Source organism: Sturnira hondurensis, unplaced genomic scaffold (genome assembly GCF_014824575.4).
Source record: "Sturnira hondurensis isolate 20B ecotype Veracruz unplaced genomic scaffold, ASM1482457v3 Scaffold0010128, whole genome shotgun sequence".
Classification (NCBI taxonomy): Eukaryota; Metazoa; Chordata; class Mammalia; order Chiroptera; family Phyllostomidae; genus Sturnira; species Sturnira hondurensis.
The window spans coordinates 14,004,818-14,021,895 of NW_028082759.1; the positions used below are offsets into that span (position 1 = coordinate 14,004,818).

The following is a 17,078-nucleotide window of genomic DNA, read 5'->3' on the forward strand; positions in this document are numbered from 1 at the left end:
GAGAAAGTTAATTTTCTTTTACATAAAAGCATGACTGAGAGGCAAAAAATTAGAAAGTCAAATAGTATGGGACCACGGGAAGCGTGGTTGGAAGTGGAAGCTGGTGGGGGGGGGCAGAAGTACGTAGGACTCCGGGTGCGATTGCCCCGTGGTGCGCCAGTCCCAGTCCAGAGAGAACCGCTTCAGCAACCCGTGAGAGAGGCCTGTGGGGGAAGGGAACATGAGTGGGGAGGGAGGATGAAGGAGACAAATTGATTAAGATCAACGATGAAAGTGTATCTTGCTCTAAAGAGTGTGAATAACTCAATTTTATGTGTTAGAGTTTCAAAATAAATGAATAACACAGAATAACTTAACCACAAAATATTTTTCATTGCAGTCTAAGTATGTCTTACAGTTCTTACTCAAAAACACATTTTCAGATATTTTTTGCAAAGTTTATGAGGCATTCTTTGAGTGTCTGGGAAAGCATGGGCTGTGGGAGGTGAACAGTTTGGGGCTATTGGACGAACAACCTTGACGTCTCCGTGTGGGTTTCACCAGTGGTGAACTTCAAGACATAGCTTTGAGTTCAAGTCGTTAGTTTGGGAGAGCTTCCACCAGCGAGTAACCGCCGTGGGCAAATGGAACTCGGTCCTGCTGGAACCCTCTAAGAAACAGTGTAGAAACCAGTCAGTCATCCCAGTGAAGGGACAAGGAGCTGGAGTATTTGTCCACCAATTCCTATCCTTCATTGGTTGAGAGCTGCTTTCAGCAGCACCAATTTTTGGTGATTCCAGCATATCATGAGCCCAGCCATCAGGCAGGTAGTTCCAGGGGCTGGCATCAGCAGCCATTGGCAGCAGAGTGTACGGGGTGGGGGGCACTGAATTCGACTACACGTGTGCAAGTCACTTGACTTCTGTAAGCTTTCCTTTCCATGCTTGCAAAACAGGGATGATCAAGTTGTGGTAAGGATTAGATAAGATAAAACAGTAATGTGTCCGACCCTTAGTAAGCATTCAATAAATGATAGCTGTTTTCTATTTTAAGAAGACTCACAATTTTGCATATTTTTGACTCAGGAATTGCTCACTTCAGAGTATGTTGGAAGGAAATAATTACGAGTATGTACACATAATTAGTTATAATATTATTTTGCACAATTATTAATATATATTCAGAGATAGCTGTAACTGTAATCTACAATATTATGAGCACTATTTATAAGGGTGAAAAATCCAGAAATAAAATAAATATATAATAGCAATTTGATTAAACATTGCTGACTATTCTATGATGCAATACAATGCAGCCAATAAAATGACACAGTGAATAAATGTTTTTTAATCCTCACATGAGGATATGCTCATTGCTTTTAGAGAGAGAGGGAGGGAGAGGGAAAGAGAGAGAGAGGAACATTGATGGGTTGCCTCCCAGATGCTCCCCTAGCAAGGATCAAACCCACAACCTAAGTATCTGCCCCAACCAGGAATTGAATCTGCAAGATTTTGGTGTATGGGGTGATGCTCCAACCAACTGAGCCATGTGGCCAAGACAAGGGGTAGTATTTTATAACAATAAAAATATTATCAAAATATTTTTGACAAAAAATAAGCAAAAAAGTCAAAGTATGAAACAATGTACATTATGACCGTACTTACATATGTTTACATACATGGCTGTGCATACATATAAGACAAACATAAATACGAAAATACCAGAAACATCACTTTGTTTTCTGTGGAAGCTGTAATAATGGATGACATTAATTTTCTATTTTTGGGAGAGTGATGGGTCTGTATTCCCAAAATTTTCTACAATTTACATACAGTAAGTCCTCACGTGACATAGTGTATAGGTTCTGGACTTGAAGTGGAACAACATATAACAAAACCAATTTTACCATAGGCTAACTGATACAAACTGAGTTAAATTTCTTATGGCTTCTCATCAATGTTATAATGAAATGATGTTGAATGAAAAAACATTATTCAAGGATCTTTAGTATATTGATTTTATAACAAGAAAAAAGTAAAACACAAAGATCTTATTAATGTTTTAAGTAGGTTTTATATAGACTATTCAGAATAAAAATCCTCAGCGTAGGATCAATAATAGCAGTCTTTCATCAGCTCACCTCAATCCAAAACCATAGCATTATTAAATGCTTAACAAGTAATGTGCATTTAAAGATGACCTGTTGATCATTTAAATTATAAAGCAAAAACAACAAAACAGGAGAAAAACACAGCCCTGTGGTTTTTGGATCTTGAGTACATCTGGCCAAAGTCAATAATATGAGCAAGCTTGGCAATAACTATGTTGGTGATGGACTGTTGTTTTTTTTAACTTCAGTTTGGTACACTCTGTTGGATACCAGGTCTGGGCAATTTATGCTCGCGTAGATGCCTACCTGCTGTGCTGCAAGACTGTGTTGTCCACTGGGGAAATGGACATCTAGCACATACTTGTGCTGTACTTACGACAGGGACCAAGAGCTGGAGAAGCAACAGGAAAGCTTCATCTTACTTGGAGATTGAGATGGTAGCACTTGAACTCCTTTCAAGGTCAACAGTAGCTGCCCCCTCAGTGGAGAGAAAGCAGCCTGAGTAAAGACCTGGGGTTGCTGCGATTACAGTCAGTCACGGTGGAGTGTGCGTGTTGCGGGAGAGGGGCTGTTGGGGGAGAGGCTGGGCAGATGAGGAGGTGGGTTGGGAGCATCAGGGGCCTCAGTAGGGCAGGGACTTGCAGAAGAGCCTAGCAGTTGCGTGTAGGACAAGTTGAAAGGAGAGGCTGGAGGAGTCACAAGTGCTCTTCTGAAATATTTCACTTGAAGAGTGAACTCAGGCGTGGTGGCGTGGTTCACATGTGTGAGAGATATTTCCCGATTTTGCAATTTTTCTGGGTATTTAGGTGAACATATAGATAGAGACAGGAGAGAGACCAAAATGAATCAGAAGTCTTTTATTCAGGTAATCCAAAGTGAGATGGCACTGCTAAGTGAGATAAAGCCACAGGGGGAGAAAGCAGCTGTAAAGCAAAGCAGCACATTTTACATAGCCGTTTGGAGGACATCTGTTGTCCTGGCCCCGCAGAACATGGCAGTCTCCAATGGGACCTTCCTTCTGGCCACGGACTTGTCTCTAACCTGGGGGTTGCAGGCATCCCCACCACCATTGCTGCTCACCCCATTGGATCCCTAGGACAGGTGCCCTAAACAAGACAAACCAATCAGATTGCTTGCCTGATAATTTTGTCTTCTCAAATCAGAGCCAGTCCTTTGGTGAGAAGGTTAGCGTGGGGGCTCCCAGAGCCATGGAGCCCACCGCAGAGGGAATAATGCTTACACATGGAAACCAAGATGAGAAGTGGAGAGAGCAATTCCCCGTGGCATCGAGTCCCTGCTTTACCCTCTTGCCTGAATTAGATTGGTGATTTTTGTCCCATGAAATCAGCTGAGCTGTGACTGATAGAGTAGCATCACCATGAACAGCCATGGCAACTAATGTGTGTTTTTGTGCTATATCCCCAGATCTGTGCCAACCTTACTATTTACATAATTTACCCCATTTCATACTCACTAGAACCCTAAGAGGCAGATATCATTAGTATTTTCCATTTACTCTTAGTCCCATTTCACAGATGAAGCAGGCTGAGAGTTAGCTGAAATAACCTGCCCACAGTCACAAAGCAGCAAATGCAGAGCCCGGGACTAGAGCCACGTGCTAAATGGCTAATGCAACTGCTGGAGTTGTCAGTAGGATGATTCCAAACTCATTTATTGAGTCTCAACACAAATCTCCCATATAAATTTTTAATAAGATTCTTGTCTGTTCTGCTCAATGAATTCCTGATGAGCATAAATAACATTTTATTATTCTCGTCCAGTAGAAATTATTATTGAACAACGTGAAGCGTAAGAAAGCAAAATCACCTCTCAGCTGCTGGGCCAGTTGAGTCAGGACAGAGTTTGGGAAATGGTCGGAGAGGACACAGGAAACAGAAGTGGCAAGTGGCGGCAGGTTGGGAGTGACCCCCTCCTGCGTGGCTTCCCCAGAGAAAGAAGTGTCAGGAATTCTCATTTCCGCCTCCCATCTCTCTCTTACCAGCCATTGGCATAGATAATGGGGTACCATGGATTCTTCATTCATTGTGACTTAACTGCTTAGCTGCATTTGTGTTGTTTTCTCTGGATGTTTCACTGACAATAAAATATGTGCAGCTCCAGAGTTAATGCGTATGTGAAGAGAGTTCTTGTTTTCAAAAGCGGTATGTTTGATATGTTGTTCCTACATGCCTCGGTCTCTTCTTGCTCCTGATGCAAATTTGCTATCTGCTAGCAACTCTTAGTAAATGCCAGGGAGCGTGCACAAGTGGCACCATTAGTTAGATTTTCAGTTGAAAAAGAAAACGGGTAGGGCAGAATGTGTATCATTTTTGGATAAAGTGAAGTAGAGGGAGGAAGATAAAGGCCTTCCTGTAGATTTCAGTTCTCTCTTTTATCATCTTAACCATTATCGTGGTTCAATGCCATGGCTAAGACCATGGCCTGCGGAGTCACCTCAGCTGACTCCAAATTCAGGCCCTGTCATTTCTCATCCTGTGACCTTGCATGAGTTCCTTAACCTTGCTTGTGCCTCTGTTTCCTCATCAATAGCGCAAGGATTGTGCTAGAACCTAGCTCACGGGCAGTTCTGAGGATTAAACAGTTTAAGGGAAGAAAGTGTTTCGAGCTGTATCTGGCATCCTGTCCTGTTGCAATAAATGCCGGCGAACATTAGAGAGTAGTAAAAGCGTGATTTGCTGGACTAGTGCACAGATTATGCTATTCCGCTACCACCACTGACTGACTCACCAGATCACAGACAAATCTCGTAGCATCCCACTTTGTAAAATGAAGATGCTATTTATTAATACAGCATGTTGATAAAAATTCTAATAAAATGGTAAAGAGATAATGGTTTATTAGTCCTAAATATTATACTGCAAGTGATTTAAGTATACATTTTTCCTAAATTTAATTAAACATATTCATTTTCCCTATGAGCTTATATTAGCTTACAGCAGAGTGACTGTTTATTATGTTCATTTTATATGTTCATAATATCATAGATATTACAAAAATAAACATTTCCTTTTAAAATATTATAGAAATAAACATTAATATTTGTTACAAGTTTGCAAAGCCAAAATTACTTTTTAATTGTTTGTTTTAATAGATTATATGAGAATGGAAAAGTACTACCCAGGCAAACCACTAGGATCTTCAAAATTGGTTTTGAAAATACCAGAGTCCACCAAACTGAGAGTCAGACATCCTGGGTTCTGCTTCTGATTTTGTCAGCAAGTTCTTTGATCTTGGAGAGGTCATTAAGCTTTGTTCATATTCCGAATGAAACTCTGCAGGACACCATTGTTAGGACATTGGTCAACAATAGGACAGGTGGCACCAAAAGAAGGCAGACTTGAGCCCCACCCACACAGTGGCACTGTGAGTGCCCTCTTGGCAGTGAGATGGGAGAGGGGGCCAGTGAGTGCCCTCTGTGAAAGCAGAGAGCCTGGGCGCATGTCCTTTCTCAACCGCTTACCACTGGAATGACCTTAGTCCAGTGGCTGCCTTTGTGTGCTTCTTTCCTTATCATTAAAAAAGATAAGGGTAAATATGAACGCCTACTAATGGGGTGTTGGGAAGACTAAGTTAATTAATGGTGTCGTCTTAAGAATAAGTTGTGATTTATTCATCCGGCATGTTGTTTTGGAGCACCTATTGCCACGCCCTGTTCTAGGCACTTAGAATATCACCTCCCGTTGGAGAAAGATAATAAAGATGAAACATAATTAAAAAGTAAATTAGATAGTATGTAAGAAGTGCTATAGAGAAAAAAGAGAAAAATTCAACAGAGAAATGATTCAGGGCTGCCAAAGAGAGTTGTGGGGTGGGGGAATTTCAAACAGGTGATGAGAGGGCCTGAGAAGTTGACATCTGAGGAAAGACTAAGGCAGATGAGAGAGTCAGCCATGTGCATGTCGGAGGAAAGCACATTCCAAGCAGAGGTCATGGTCAGGGCCAAAGCCCTAAGGCGGCCCTGTCCCTGAGAGGCTTGGGGCCAGTGAGACCAAGGAGGAGCACAGGGGAGCAGAGCAGCAGCCGCCAAAGCCAAAGAGATAAGGGGTGGGATCCTGGGAGGCCTGGGTGGCCATCGTAAAGTCAGGCGTTTTTTTCCTGAGTGGAAAGGGGGTCACTGTGGGCAGAAGAATGGCAGAATAAATACTCAGTATTAACTAGTATTAACTATTATACTTCAGCCATGTGATGAAAAATAGCAACTGATAATAGGCAAGGCTGTAACCAGGCACACAGAAAGTCAGCATCTACGCGGTCAGGTGTCTGTCCGCACGGGGCACTCCTGCAGATGAGCGGAGATGGGCTTCTGGGAGCTGTGGAGCAGGCATCACTCTGCACGTGGGGGTCTGGGTCAGCACAGCCACTCCCGGGGCGGTCCAGCAGCAGGCACATCGCCACGCTGAAGGACAGAGGAAGCGGGATTCCAAATCTGATAAACCCAGTGCCGATCCGTTTCTGCCACTCCAGCTCCAGGACCGTGTGTTCTAGAGCAAGTCACTCAACGTCTCTCCACTTCATTTTTCTCATTTGTACAATGGAAATATTAATATTTATCTTAAAGGGCTCTGTGAAGATTAAATACACCATAAATATAACATACTTCCACATAGTAGTTTTTGCTCAATAAATGGTAGTAATGACCATTGTCAAGTGACAAGCACCGAGCCACAGGGGTGGGGCTCTCAGGTCTCCAGACTTTTAATATGTAGGCACCCAACCAGGTACCAAGGCAGAGATTCCATCAAGAAGCACGAGACTGTGACACAGCTCCCAGGGCTAGGACACATGGTGGGGGCTTGGCCTCCAGAGACATGGTGAGAGCTTTAACGGAGGCTGAGATCAGAATATGTGCACACAAACTGATGAGATGCCAAGCTGTAACCTGGGAGGCCGGGGACAGAGACGGTCCTGGGCACTGGTGCGGGGCGGGATTTGCTGAGTGAGAGGACCTCAGAGGGCCCTAGCTGGAGCATGGCCAAGCTCAGGAAGCAGAGCCACCAACAGGTGATTCCAGAAACAACCTCCACCAGCCCTTCTGGGCTCTATAATTCTCCATTTATAAGTATTGATAAATAATTGGAAACCACCTAACATAATGGTAATTTTCTACTTTAGGCTGTAAAGCCTCAAGCTTACTATAAGAATGGTAGCAGCAATTTGTTTCGCCTTTTTATTTTCAGCTCATATGTTATTTCATAGCTGATCAAAGGTGTTGGTTGCAAAGGAGAGAATAAATCACACTTATAAATAAACCACTAAAGAGTGTTAAATTGATTTAAGTGATTTTAGGAATATTAATATTTAAAACATCTCTGTCCCAAGCCTCTTTATGACTACCTATAGCGATAATAACTACCATTTCATTCTAGCATTCTTCATTTTATAATATTATGTAGTAAACTGTGGAAAAACATTATTTTTTAGCCCTTGAACAGAAGTATAAGATTTTATCTTGTTTATTTGGGTTCAAATATCTTGGATTATATTCAGTCAATAAAAGTGTAGTCGATTAATGCATGTATTATAGCCTTTGCCTAGGTTGAGGTGAATAGAATGCAGTGTTTGCTTTTTATTATTAAAGAAAACTTTGCCTTTTGCTCACATTTCCTTGCAGTAAATTTGATTTTAAGCTGCATGCATTTCAGGATTAGTGCCAGTCTGTAGAAATTTTCTAACTTCACAATTTGGCATCTTTGGCTTATCTTAAAGTGTTCTTAAAATTGCATGTATGGATCTCCTAGATATTTTTTATACATGAGAAGGAAAAAAACGGAATTTGCAGTGTTAAATGGAATATCAATGATTCTCCCTCAGGGAGCAGTCTGGACACCAAAGCATCCCACACATCCACTTTGGTGTTGGCGTCACCCAGGCTGCACAGTTTGACAGCCAGCTGTGTGAGTGAAGACTCGCTGGTGACAAACACAAGCAGACACCTGGATCACAGGGCACACATTCAAAGGTATTTCTGCACTGCTCACACATTTGTACTCACCCAGGTCCCCAGCCCGGCCCAGTGCCTGCTCATCATTTCCTTCTCCTCCCCAGCCTGTCTGCACTTGTTTCTGTACTTCAGCGACCTCCCCCTAATTTTCCGAGGTCCCTCCATCTGCTGAGGTGTCAGTGCGGCCTTCCTGCCACACGGCTCGCTGCGGAGTCCGTCCTGTGCCTGTCACTGCTCAGCGCTCTGTGCCACACAGGCTCGTTTTGTCAATAACCATTTATTTGTTGCTGGAATAGCAACAGCCATTACATCTGACCTCGCTGTTTCATCAATTATGGATAGATTATTGGATGTGAACATCTGCAAGAGCTTGCTGTTGAACTCACCTCCTGGCTGGGATTAGATAAAGTACTAAACTGTTGTTTATTGTCAGGCCAAAACTCTACTGGGAAGGCAGGGAATTCCAAGAGCAGCAGAACCCCATCAGAGGTATCAAAAATCGTTTCATATTGCCACTGTTTCCCCTAAGATTCCAGCCATTTATTATTTACGCTTATTACTAGTTGTTAGAACCTGCTTGATAAGAGCTCTTGGCAGGCATCGCATTTCCACTCATTGTCTCATCTGTCAGAATGGAAAGGACTCATAAATTGTTTTCTTGTCTCTTTTCTCACGGTGAAAGGGTAATAGATGAAGCTTTCTCTGTGTGCAAGCATTCAGAGGAAGACCTCCCGACCACGTTTTATTTTAAAGAAGTGTGTTCACAGAGCCTGATACAAAAGCATCACATCATGGATCTAAATTAGGGCTTCTCAAGTTTACCAGAATAATGGCTCATGGTGGGAAGGATATCAAATTGTGTAGAGAGAACATGCTCCAAATGTCTTTCAAGGCTTTCGTGGATTTGGGAGAAGGGGGAAACAAGATGAAGTGTTACTGAAGCCTGCTCTGAATGAGGAGGAGCCCCAGTGAAAGGGATTATGAATAGATGGTGACTGTCCTGCCAGAGGGAAGCCACATCTCTGGGTGGTAATTGGTTCCTGAAGAAATACAGAAATTTCCCAGTGTTAGTGTTTATTAAAACCATCCAGAAAGTCACTCGCTAATGTAATGACCACGCCAGGGGAAGAATCAACCTGTATTGTCTCTCACTGCTGAACACGGAGGAGGAAAAGGCTTGAACTTATTAACTTGCCACTTTGGCTCTAGAGAGCCCTTTTATCTCTCAGCACTTCTCAGTTTTACTCTTTGAGTATGAGAAAGGGATTCATTCAGATTATCAAGTACGGGAGTGATTGTAGAGATTCCTGTGATGATAAGAGAGACCCTATCCCGGGGACACCCAGGATCAGTAAACAGTTGAAAGATTGTTTACTGATCTCACACACTGAAAGATTCCTGGGAGCTGCAGGACCCCCAGAGGACACGGGCAGAGTTTTCTTATCATCCCCTCAGCTGCAGCAGTCGGTGTGATTCAGTCTGTTGACGTAACTTGGTCACTGTCTTGTGTTCACTCATTTTTGAGCACCTTCTCACTGCGGTCATTACCAACTGCTCCCTGGGTCCGGGTTACCTAAGAGAACACAATTGGACTAAACAATCACTGTAATCTTCCATTGAACAGAACGTTTTTTATGAGGCCACCTCACAGATTAGCTGGCTGTAGTCCAGGGCCTCCTAGCAATACATGTAGCAAAGCATCCAATGGATTTTTCTAGCAAGAGATTAAGGGCAAGAAAGTTTTTTTTTTTCCAGGTGCAATACGATGTAACTCACACTATAGTTGGGCTGTACAAAATAAATATTTCCATGCTTTCAGACTTATAGTCTAGAAAATAACAACTGAGAATTAGAATGAAAATTATTTGTTAATGTGTCCCTTATTAACATAGCATAAAACTATAATGACCAGTTTAGGAAATAGCAGTTTTGAGCAGTATATTCCAGTTTATTATTTAGGAAACCTTTACTTTTAACTCTAAGTGGAATTTTATTGTATTATTTTGCAGTTTGAGAGCCATCTATACATGGATGGGTAGAGAGAGAGTTTTAGATGAGAGAAGATTCTCGGAAAGTTTTTGAGATATATTGCTATCCTTATATAGTTGTTGCGAGTACAATGTAAACTCCTCACACATGAGTGAGTAGCTAGCAACTCCAGTTCAGTTTAGGAAATTTAAGAATAACTTTAATTTTTTATCAAATTCTTCAAAATTTCAGATTGTACAAGAATAATTTGCTAATTTTGAAGAGCACTGGACATTGCATTTGTGACACTTGTTTCCTGATATAAATCGAAAGCATTGTGGATTTAGCTCTCCTTGCTATCATCTATTCCACTGCAGGGGCTTTATTTTTCTTTTTAAAAAGCAGTTCATTAAGATGATACAAGATTGTTCAAATGAAGGGGAAGCATGAAAATAAAATTTCAATGGAATGAAATGAGTCATCATTAAAAGTTATTTTTTTCTCTATCAAATAAATTTATCAGGATTTTAAATCCAAAGATAAATGGTTGAAAACAATTAGGGCGTATCTTGAATTGCTAAATATATCAATGTAGAGTCTTCAAATCAAAGTCACATTTTTGAAACACAGAATCCTAGATCTTTTGTTCCCATACCATTATCTGAAGCTCAGGGTAACCCAATGACCTGTCTGAGGTCATACCCTGAGCTCATGGCAAAAAAACAAAACAAAACAAGAACTCATGTCTTTTAAGACCCAGCCCTTTCTGCGCTGGCCCGTGTGGCCTTCACTTTATGTGAACCAGATAGCCCACGCGACGAGTGCTGCATTTCAGGAGGGAGGCATGCACGCTCCAAATGATCAATGTGAGTAGGAAGGCTAGACTAGTGACTCAAGAACAGTTTCAGCAAAATGCAANGGGCGTATCTTGAATTGCTAAATATATCAATGTAGAGTCTTCAAATCAAAGTCACATTTTTGAAACACAGAATCCTAGATCTTTTGTTCCCATACCATTATCTGAAGCTCAGGGTAACCCAGTGACCTGTCTGAGGTCATACCCTGAGCTCATGGCAAAAAAAAAAAAACAAGAACTCGTGTCTTTTAAGACTCAGCCCTTTCTGCGCTGGCCTGTGTGGCCTTCACTTTATGTGAACCAGATAGCCCACGCAACGAGTGCCGCACTTCAGGAGGGAGGCGTGCATGCTCCAAATGATCAGTGTGAGTAGAAAGGCTAGACTAGTGACTCAAGAACAGTTTCAGCAAAATGCAAACTGTCGAACTGCTTCTGTGCATTAGAGTTTGCAGAGCTGCGCACTTGCAGGCCCTTCATGTCCTTTCAGTGTAGCACCTTTGCAGGACAGAGCTATCTGTGTCCTTACTGCATGACAGAGGCTGTGCCCTGTGGAAAGTGTTTGAGTCCCTGTGTGAAATGAGACCCGTTCTGTTTGCCCCGCTTTTACCGACTTTTACCGTTCGTTGCCTGTCGCCGGCTCCGGGAAAGTGCTCTGACTGCTGTCGATGCCCAGTCTGGTCCTCGGCCTGTTACTGCAGTGCTTGTCAGAAATCATTAGCCACTGATTTCGTTGACTAATGTTGCAGTTGATTGTCTGAATCCCGTTCAGACACTGTAAATGAGGCAGAAACATCCTTTCTGCTCACCCACTGTGAAATGGCTAAAGGGGGTTCGAGTGCCAGAAATCAGAATAAATGTATTTCCTATAAGATTTGACAATGAGTTCAAGCTCAAGAGGGCCACTCGATTTTTAAAAATTTTTTGCACTTCTTGTTACACAGGAGTAAATCAGTATTGTTGCTTTTTTCTCCTCAGAGTAAGGCACTGTGCTGAGCCCAGTGCTGAGCTTTCATGATGAAGCAGCACACTGCGGAGTTTGTGTAGGGGGTATATAACAAACAAAATGTTAGTTGTGCTGTCTCTGTACGGTGGGCAAGAAAGAAAGAGGTAAAAAGTGCACCCTAGACGATGGATTCATAACTTCATTTACAGACTAATCTGAGGGATGCCCCCGGATGGTTTACAGACACTTTCGTGTCCAGGTGGGTTTATTTAAACTCTTCTAGAACTCGTACACCTGTAGAAAAGCTAGAAAGAAAATGTTCGGTGCAGCTATACAGTTGGGGCTTTATTCTCACCTATCCCCGAGCACCCTGGATGCCCCTGTGTGTCTGGGGGCTTTGAGGAGGGAAAGCAGCCATCGTTCAGCACTGGAAGAACTGTCACATGGAAGGGGCACCAGTTTGGGTTCTCCCACAAACACAACCTTGGCTAGTGGGCGGAAGGTACAGGGTTTGCTTCATCTTAACCAACAGTGTCCTCACGTAACTCTCCAATGATCCTGTGGCTACCCTCACAAGGGGGTAGCGTCCAAGTGTTGACATTTTTCGTGTGAAGGCTAGATCGAGGTTTCTCAGTAAAAGCGCTACTCACATCTGCATCTGGATCATGCACTGAGGTAGGGGCACATCTGGATCATGCACTGTGGTGGGGGCACATCTGGGTCATGCACTGTGGTGGGGGCACATCTGGATCATGCACTGTGGTGGGGGCACATCTGGGTCATGCACTGTGGTGGGGGCACATCTGGGTCATGCACTGTGGTGGGGGCACATCTGGGTCATGCACTGTGGTGGGGGCACATCTGCATCGTGCACTGTGGTGGGGGCACATCTGCATCGTGCACTGTGGTGGGGGCACATCTGGGTCATGCACTGTGGTGGGGGCACATCTGGGTCATGCACTGTGGTGGGAGCACATCTGGGTCATGCGCTGTGGTGGGGGCACATCTGGGTCATGAACTGTGGTGGGAGCACTCATGAGGCATCGAGCAGCATCCCTGGCTTTTAACTCACTAGATGCCACCAGCACCTCTCCTGATGTAATAGTAACCTAAAACTTCTCCCAACATTGCCAGATATCCCCAGGGATATCTCCAGGGGGTGCAACCCCCACCCCCATTTGAGAACTGATAGGGGAAAATCAAGCAGTTGCTTCATTCAAAGCCTTAGTATAGGTACTATTATTTTTTTTCATGAAATGAAACATATTTTCATTTTTACCATATGTGCTTTCTGTTTGTTTAGGTAACAGAGATGTCCTATACGTAACTGTGTTTCTAACTTTTGTAGGAATGGTGGGAGGAGGAAGAGGTAAAGATGTACATACGTTATATAAATTTCAGGCCTATTATTTTTTACCTTTAAACTTTTAGTTAGATTTAAAAAAAATAATGTATGCAATTTTGGCAGCTAACTCTGACTCAGGGCTACTTTCAGGAGCATATGACCCGTACAGGCACGGAGGACTCCGTGTTTAGAAGGACCTTAGTACTTTTAAATACCTCCTCTTATTGGAATTTCATAATGTCCCTTCAAGGTCGGCTTTATTCATTTCCATTTCACACCTGAGGAAATAAGCTCAGAGGCATTAAGTCACTTGACACATGTCACTCAGCTCAGTAGTAGACCTGCCTGACTGGAAAGTCTATGATACTAGAAGAACATTTGAACACCCAGAGGGAAATTTGATTAATTATCCCATAAGGCCCTTCCAAAGCCTGGTCTATGCCCTCAGAGTAAAAGTCCCAGCTGATTTCAAATACTGAAATAGCTAAGAGTAGGGGAGCGGGTGGTAACTAGAGAAAGAAATGTACTGGATAATGGGGAGGAATACCAAAAATATGATGTAAGAGTAGAATTAGGGTTTATTAAAATTTTTGCAAGATTACAAAATGTCCATGTTAAGTGGGCTAGATGCTAGGACCTACTTACGTGCTAATTTCTATGGATTGGATTCTTTTCCTACAGAAACAGTGGTGGGTGTGTATCTGCATGTCCCACTGACTTTGTTCACAGGTGACAGTCTTGACTTAAGTCCAATGCTCTCTTGAAGGCTGTTGCAACAAAAGAAATGAAAGATTCTTAAAATCTGATTTTACAGCACAATTTTTTTCAGGGAATGTGTAGCATATTGCCAGCATTGTTCTTTTGCACATTCTCATTTTTATGCTAAGTATTCTATTAATTTTGTTTTTAGGTGACAGATGGAAATTATTTCATTTTAAGAACTTGGGCTTTATTGGAAAATGTCTTTCCAAGTACATCGTTCTATTCTAGTGGGAGGATAGAGTCCATTGCCTTTAAAATTTCTAGTGAAATCGTTTTCAAACCTTCATCTCCATCATTCACTGAAATCATTGGAGCAATTGGGCCAAGCATCTACGGAGCTCTCAAATTTTATCAGGTGTGTTCCTGACTTTTCCAGCTCCAGTAACCTCCTTCCTATGCACAGTCCGGTGTTCACTGACATTTGCACAACAGCATGCTTAATTAATGTTTCTTCCTATGTCTTTTGACCAAGTTTGATTAGGTCCATGACATTAAAAGATACAGAATAAGTTTTTAATCTATCAAAATATTTTGTCCCTGAGATTCTTTATTGTCTCCTCTTTACTTGTGATGCTAGATTTTAAGCCTCCAGACCCTGAACTTGTGTCCAACCTACTGCCGGCCGCCAGGATGCCCAGTGAGGCACGTCAGTCAGGCACAGTGGGTCCCTCAGATTCTGCACTGTGTTTTCTCACTTGAAGTATTCTTTGAAAAAAGGTTCCTGTCTTTGTTCAAGGAATCTAATTGATTAACTTTATTACAAATTAAATTGTACCTTGTCAACTGTAAAACATGCATAAGTTTGCTTACTATAAGATCAATGTAAGACATCTTTCTTTTCTACAGGATTCAAAATCTCACATTATTTTTTCACTTGCTCTTATGGGGTTCTTTATTTTTGTTTGAACAGTGGCCTTTCCATTCCTCTCAGGTTGAACTATGCAATTCACGCATCTGCTGGGCTTGCAATGGATGCTCCTTACGCTCTCCCCTGCCTGAGTTCACCCTCCTGCAGTAGCGTGGCCCTGCCTTTGATTCTCATGAGCTGCTCTGATCAGGGTCCTGAACACAGATCTCATGCCACTGACTGTGTCCCTGGTGGACCGCTACGGCCCTATATTCTTCCCACTGCCTGTATGGTTCCTGTTTGTAGGTAAAGGAGATACAGGAACTTCCTCAAGCCCAGAAAAAATGCGTCGTCTTCACCTTGATGGTGGAACCTTGCACCAGGATTCATTTACTGATAGCTGATGAACAGATTCGCAGAGACTCCCAGTCCTAAAATCTACATAGCCCTCTGTGTCATTGTATGGTAGCCTTGCAACAGCCCTCAGAAGTGGCTTTTCTTTCTTACACCTGAAGACATTGAAATCAGGAAGGCTTCCTGGCCCAAATGTATTGGGCATGCAAGAATTGGGACTGGAAACCGAGTCTTCTCACTCTAAGGTTAGTGTTAGTTCCATATCCAGCTCTATGAGGAAGCTTCTGTAGAATCAGAACGACCCCCAGACGGGGCGGGTTTTCTGGCCCTGTTGCTCCCTGAAGCCGTGGCACACGGATGTGGAACAGGAGCCCTCGGCCCTGGAGCACCTCCTTTTAATTACTACCCTATGATCCTTGGGCTGAGGAGTCACATCTCTAAGATGAAATTGCCCCCCCCCCATGTTACTGTACTTCCTCAGGGTGCATGGGGGCCAGGGGCATGGGCAAGTGGTGCAGCGTGAGCCCTGGAGAAACCTGCCTTCAGCCATTGCTGTTTCACGCAGTGGCCCCAGTCCCTGGTCTGTCCCACTGTAGGGCTGGGAGGGCCACAAGCTCTTCTCTGTTTCAGATTCCCGAGGGTCTAATTAGCACCTGGCACACAGTCACAGTGTTTGCCAAAAACAAACTATTTGGGGCACAAAATAGAGTGTTGTATAAAAATATATAAGCCAGGAAAGATCTTAGAAAGTCTCTTCCTAAATTATTGTTTTTGAACTCAATGAAGCCTCTTATAAATTCACAAAATTCAGGGTTTTTTCCCCTTCACTTAGAAAGGTCTATGTCAAATCACATCTGACTAAATCTAGGTGTTTTCAGTTATGCACGGCCAAGTACAAAGAATATTCTCAGATTTATACAAGTCTTCCTAAAAGCCTTAAAAATAAGAAGTAAAAATGTGAACATTATAGGTTTAGTGGGAATTAAAACGCTGGGTCAGTGTGTGTCAGTGAGCAAGTTTTAATATCGGTGTATGCCAAGCACTCGTTTGGTAACCATACAGAACCCAAATTCTGTGAGGTGTCACAACGTCCATATTGAAATCGTTTCCCAGGTGCTCGCTTTTTAAAAAGTAAAGACGCACAAGCGACGCTGCCTCTAACACCAAAGCCTCTGGGCCGCGGAGGGCAGGCCGTGGCCCTCGGCTCGCATTTATGTCCTTCCTCACCCCGACTCTCTCCCAGCGCTGTCAAATGATTAGCACCAATTCTGTCCTAGAAAATGTGCGGAAAGGATTTGCATAGAGGTCTTTGGAGATTTCCTGTGTCCTCATGTGTGTAATAGGTTGGATCGAGTAACAATAAGGGGAGAAGAGAGAAGGGAGACTTTGCTTGATGCATCTTTCCCCCTCCTGGCCATTGAAAGGGAAAAAGAGTAAAAAGGAAAATTATACCACACCGATGATGTCCGTGTTAAATTAAATTAGTATCATGCATTTGACGGTGGCAGCCGTAATCTTTTGATTATTGAAGAGATTGTTGGTAATGAAGGACATTTGTAAGAAATATTTTTAGTGTATACCGAATATGCGCACAAACTGTGAGATATGCATCTAATAAAATGATAGATTTAGAAATGGCCTGGCACCTCAATTCATGCTTTTCAAACAGCTATTTATAGAAAGAAAAGTGATATTTAAGCTACCACAGTAGAATAATCTGCTTTCTATTACCTAGGTAATAGTCCCATATTTTAAAATAATGTTGGAAGCCATTCAATTATTTATTCACACCTAAGTTGTATAAATTGGAAGATTTTGGATTGTGCAGGAAAAGAATTATTTCCATAAAAGTAAGACCTCCTTGTCATGGCTTGAAGAGATGGCTGTGAAACAAGTTATGCTATAGATAAAAATAAACCAAAGCAACATGAATTTTTAATAACCAAAAATAT

The 17,078-nt window shown here is 42.6% G+C and overlaps 1 protein-coding gene across 3 annotated transcripts in view; it reads left to right on the plus strand.

Moving 5' to 3' along the window:
• TTC29 (tetratricopeptide repeat domain 29) overlaps positions 1-17,078 on the plus strand; it is a 143,129-nt gene that overhangs the window by 67,756 nt on the left and 58,295 nt on the right. The gene's annotated exons all lie outside the window — the stretch shown is intronic.